Source organism: Cyprinus carpio, unplaced genomic scaffold, assembly GCF_018340385.1.
Source record: "Cyprinus carpio isolate SPL01 unplaced genomic scaffold, ASM1834038v1 S000006585, whole genome shotgun sequence".
NCBI classification, from domain to species: Eukaryota; Metazoa; Chordata; class Actinopteri; order Cypriniformes; family Cyprinidae; genus Cyprinus; species Cyprinus carpio.
Genome location: NW_024879238.1, coordinates 1,476,900 through 1,482,535, shown reverse-complemented (window position 1 = coordinate 1,482,535; position 5,636 = coordinate 1,476,900). Strand labels below are relative to the sequence as shown.

Genomic DNA, 5,636 nt, shown 5'->3' with positions numbered 1-5,636 from the left:
GCAACTGTGCACAAGAACAAATCAAACTAAGATATTGACTACAGAAAACATTCCCAGAGCTCGCAAAAACGCTAGCCCGACGTCCTAGGGCTATTGTGTTTTCCAGTCGGGCTACCAAAATGGCTCAGCACTCTGCCCGAAGGGCTATCTTAAATACAGATCTCCCGTTGGTTTACAGGCTACCAGGTAGTTAGTAGTTTCTGAAGTGAGTACAAAAAAATGTTAAATACATTAAATAGTATAAGAAAACTTTTATTCTTATTTTGTTTTATTTATTTTTTTATTTTTTTATTTAGGCTAGTTAAATGAATTTTTGGGCTACCAAAATCTGAAGAGTACTTGCCTGAAGGGCTACCAGCGATTTTTTTTTTTTTTTTTTTTTTTTTTTCTGATTCCCATTGTGACAGAGTCCTCATGCTGTCAACAGAATACCAATATAGATTTTTGGTCAATGTCAATGTAAAAATAATTTAAACCAAACTCTTATTACAGTTATTATAAGAGGTGAAGATGTTTTATGTTTTTCTGAAATTTGGTTTTAATTTTACTGTGTATTTATTTGTTTTGGTAACAAGCAAATCTCACCCACTCCATCTTTCTCAGCTCCAGTGGGCGTCTCTCAGGCAGACCATCATGGCGACGGCTGGAGTGCTCATCCACCTGACACACAAGGTACAAGAGCATTAATCAGAAATAAGGAGGAGAGAAAACACTAATTCACAGCCCTTAGCACAATCTAAAACTGAATAACATAATATTTTGTGTTCAATCCATAGAGCACACCTTTTCTGAACTGAGACCCTCAGGTGACCACCAAGGAAGGACACTGAGTAAGTTACCCATTTTTTTTATTATTATTGATGTTGAAACCATCATCATTAGCTTACTTTAAGTTTTTACTTACCAACTCCATTTTGAGCTCCAGTGAGGCTCTTTAGCAAACCAGAAAACACTGAAATGCATATAAGGGTCAGGATCATTTGTTTTTGAAAATGGTAAACATTTTACCCTAAATAATGTGACATTCTTTTGATAACATCAAGGCAGATGCATGTAACACTACATCTAACATTTAAAACCCTTACAGTAAATTTATACTTACAGATACTTCTGGTGGGAGACAGGAAAATCCAGTCTTGAGTACTGTACCAAGTCAATGTACATGTATATTATTTATTAATTTAAATAAGTTGCAAAATGCATCATTTCATTCATCAAAGCTACATACCAAGTTAAATTATCTTCTGTATTGCAGCTGTAGAAAGGGCAATTCTGGAAACACTAGAGAAAATGGACATGAAGATCAAGCATCTGACTTCACTGGTCCAGTCTCTAGTGGGGAACAGGCGTGTTGTACCCCAAATGCAGATGGCTGAAGAGGAAGAGGGTGGTGTCTTTCCTCTAGCATCTACTGCAGACCTAGATAGGCTGGAACAAAGATTGGTAGACAGAGGGTTTGTGCAGAGAATGGTAAGAATCACTGAAAACGTCAAACCTACAACTACTAACAAAATGTAAACAAACTGTTTGTGTGCTAACATGTGTGTGCATGTTTACACACTACCAGTCAAAAGCAGGGAATGATTAAGTTGAAATGTTGCTGAAAGAAGTCTCTAATGCACACTGCATTTACTTGCTAATGTATAAAATTAATGAAAAATATAACAGAAACAGTAATTCTCTGAAACATTCCAATAATAAGCTATTTTAAAATATTTTTATATACTCATTAATCCAGCCTCCAGTGTCACATGACCCTTCAAAAATCATTAGAATATGCTGATCAGTTAATAGCAATTATTAATGGCAGTTATTAATAATGGTTCATCTTATCAGTGTTAATTATCATCAAAACCAGTTTTTGCTACTCATTATATTTTATGGAAACCTAATTAATTATTTTTTCAAGGAATCTTTGAAAATTAGAAATAACGCTGATTGCAGTGGTTAAAGCCCATCTTTCAAGTTGAAGATCCCTGTGAATGAATGTGTAGATAAATAGTGTAGGAACTCGATTTGCGTGAAGAAATTAATCATAAATGTGCATTAAAAAAGTTTTTTAAAAGAAATTGTGAGTAAAATTACTTCGCTGTCAAAAAACGCTCTGATCGGAAGTGACGCAACGGCCGGTAAATCTCATCTCTTCGTAATGGAGTCAGTGAAGAGGTTGCAGTAGGGGTTAATGTCAGCTCTTACGATGGGCCATTGCCGTATAATTATGAGCCGCCTAGGCGAGCAGAGGGGTCAGGCAGAGTTAAGGGGAAGGGTAAATGGACAGAGGAGAGAGATAGAGTTGTGGTGTGAGGAGAATCGGTGGAGAATTGGGTAGGTGTCTTGGTGAGTGACCACAGGCTATAGCTAATTGTGGCTAACGTTGTCTCCATGTTTATCACATTGCAGTATCTTTAATAAATCATATTTAGCAATATTGCTGTCGACTTTGTTGTTTTTCAAGCATCCATGTAGATTGTCACCATCTATGCCAGCAACATGTGTCTTAAAATGTTTAATTTAGATCCCAGTTTTTAAATGAATGCTGTAGGCTGTAGGCTATAGCTTACATCTGTGACGCTAGTCTGAGCTAGTCTGGACAGGGATGGAAATGCTGTGCATTTCTGCACAACATAGTTTATCATGAAATTTTGTAGAAATTGCTAGCTGATTTGTAATCAGTAACTGCTTTCAGACCTAGGTGTCCGCATGTTCTGCTTCTGCAGATGTCAAGCGTTTGGGCCGTATATCTAAACAACATAACCGGCCAGCTGGAATTCCGAACTTAGCCGGCTGTTATACTACTGCCCCTCTTAGTATTTCCGACGGACATTATGTAAATGAGCTCGCATGTACTGCGGAGTACATGTATGAAAGCAGTTAGTGTTCCGGTTAGGGCTGGAATATGCTGTTCATGTAAATACAGTCATTGTTACAAGGATCTTTTATTGTCATGTGGAGGGATACTGGGTGTAAGGCATGCAGATAAATGCATCTAATTGACAGCCTATACTGTGCAGGGGGTGTGTCTTTTTACAGTGCATATTTACCTAAGCTTTAGGAAGTAAGTAGTCTACATGTCGTTTCTTACAAGGTCTTACACCAACCACTAGAGCTACAAGGAGGGAAGGAGAGTGAGTTTATCTTAGCACATTTTGTTTAACAGGTGCTTGTGTGATAGATGTGAGGCTATGCCATCAGCAGTGGAGAGTGTGTGCTGTAGGGAGGTCCAGAACCTAGATCCCCCAGAAGACATTACCTGCCTCACACTCCATCAAGGGTTTGAAGCATCCTGTCTGAATCCTTTTGTGCTGAAGATAGCATACATGAACTTCAGACAGGAGCATGGCCCTCTCCAAGCCAGCAGACCAGAGTATGTTTTGAGCAAAAAATGTTTCACACTGCAATTTAAAGAACCAGCTTTTCTACACCAAAATAGTAAATACTGTTAAGCAGGTTTTTAAACTCAGTGGTTTCCATATACTTACTATAAAAACAACTTTGGTGTTGTGTAGTACAGTAGAATATCAGCCAACAGGACATGCAATATTTAGGGCCCGAGCACCGATGGTGTGAGGACCCTCTTGTATCTGCTTCGTTTATTAGGGCCCGAGCACCGGTGGTGTGAGGACCCTCTTGGAATTGCTGTGTTTATTATTATTATTATTATTATTAGGGCCCGAGCACCGATGGTGTGAGGACCCTATTGTATCTGCTTTGTTTATTATTATTATTATTATTATTATTATTATTCTTCTTCTCCAAAATGAATCGCATTTTTGAGGGCCTAAACATGCTCGAAAAGTCCTGAAACTTTGCACACGCGTCAGACCTGGTGAAAATTTACAGCTGATATAAATTTCAGAAGAGGGTGTGGCAAAATGGCTCGACAGCGCCACCTATCCCCAAAAAATCAACAGCCCTCGAGCTATGTTCCACGTACATGCATGAAAATTGGCACACATATGTAAAGCATCAGTACCTACAAAAAAGACTCTTGGAGCAATATCCGAAACCCAACAGGAAGTCGGTTATTTTTAATTTTATGAGCAAATTTTGCATCATTTTTGTCATTTGCATGCCTTGTATTTTAACGAACTCCTCCTAGAGATTTATTCATATATCATTTTTGTTTTTTGTGTGTATTGTATTTTAATTTGCGATGTTAAAATGCGAAGATCTTGAGTTTTCGGTTGAAGGGCGTGTCCGTGGCGGCCTGACGAATTTCGATGATTCGTCATGAAAAATGAAGTTGCTATAACTCAGACATACAATGTCGAATCTGCCACAAACTTCACATGTTTGATAAGACTCCTGACCTGAACAGATTGATATGCCCATATTCAGTTATAGTCATAGCGCCACCTACTGGCAACAGGAAGTGACATATTTTACGCTGTAACAAACTACCCCGAGAAATTTTATGACATACATTTTTTTTTTTCAGTCACTCTATTCTAAAGGCCTGTGCGATGTTAAATTGTGAAGATCTTGACTTTTTCGTTAAAGGGCGTGTCCATGGCGCCGTCACAAAGTTTGATGTCTCGCCATGGGAATAAAAAGTTATTGTAACTCAGGCATAAAATGTCTAATCTTGCCCAAACTTCAAATGTTTGATAAGAGTCCTGGCCTGAACACATCTGAAGGCAAATATCCATTGGGTGTGGCAAAATGCCTCGATAGCGCCACCTATACATTTTCAACGGAGTGCGCCTCGAGCTACGTTTCACGTACATGTACAAAAATCGGTACACACATGTAACACACCAATACCTACAAAAAAGTCTCTTGGTACGAAATTCGAATCCCAACAGGAAGTCAGTTATTTTGAATTTTCTCTGCAAAATTTGTGTCGTTTTTTTGACATTTTCAAGGGTTGTACTTTAACGAACTCCTCCTAGAGATTTATTCAGATCAACACCAAACTTTGTCAGTGTAATCTAAAGGCCTTTGCGATGTTAAATTGCGAAGATCTTGAGGTTTCGTTTAAGGGCGTGTCTGTGGCAGCCTTACAAATTTCGATGTTTCGCCATGAGAAAGGAAGTTGCTATAAATCAGACATACAATGTCCAATCTGCCTCAAACTTCACATGTTTGAGAAGACTCCTGACCTGAATATATCTGCATGTCAATATTCAGATATCGCTATAGCGCCACCTGCTGGCAACAGGAAGTGACATGTTTTACACCGTAACAAACTACTCCTAGAAATTTTATGACATTTTATAATTTTTTTTGGTCAGTCTAATCTAAAGGCCTTTGCCATGTTAAAATGTGAACATCTTGAGGTTTCATTAAAGGGTGTGGCTATGGCGCCATGACAAAGTTCGATGTCTCGCCATGGGAAAATAAGTTTTTGTAACTCAGGCATAAGATGTCCGATCTTCCCCAAACTGCACATGTTTGATAAGAGTCTTGGCCTGCAACACATCTGAAGGTCATTATTCCACTATAATTATAGTGCCACCTGCTGACAACAGAAAATGGCTTGTTTTACACTAACTTAAACATGCAATGTCCAATCTGCACCAAACTTCAAATATTTGGTAAGAGTCATGGTCTGAAGATATCTAAAGGCTAATGTTCAGTTATAATCATAGCGCCACCTGTTGGCAATAGGACACAACATGCTTTATACTAACTCA

General features: G+C 38.4%; 1 long non-coding RNA gene across 1 annotated transcript; it reads left to right on the top strand.

The window, feature by feature from the left end:
• Positions 1–794: 794 nt before the first annotated feature.
• On the top strand, positions 795–1,395 carry LOC122144086. The gene is made up of 3 exons (XR_006159519.1): positions 795–830; positions 1,105–1,164; positions 1,256–1,395. It is a non-coding gene; the product is annotated as an uncharacterized LOC122144086 (long non-coding RNA).
• The last annotated feature ends 4,241 nt before the right edge of the window (positions 1,396–5,636 follow it).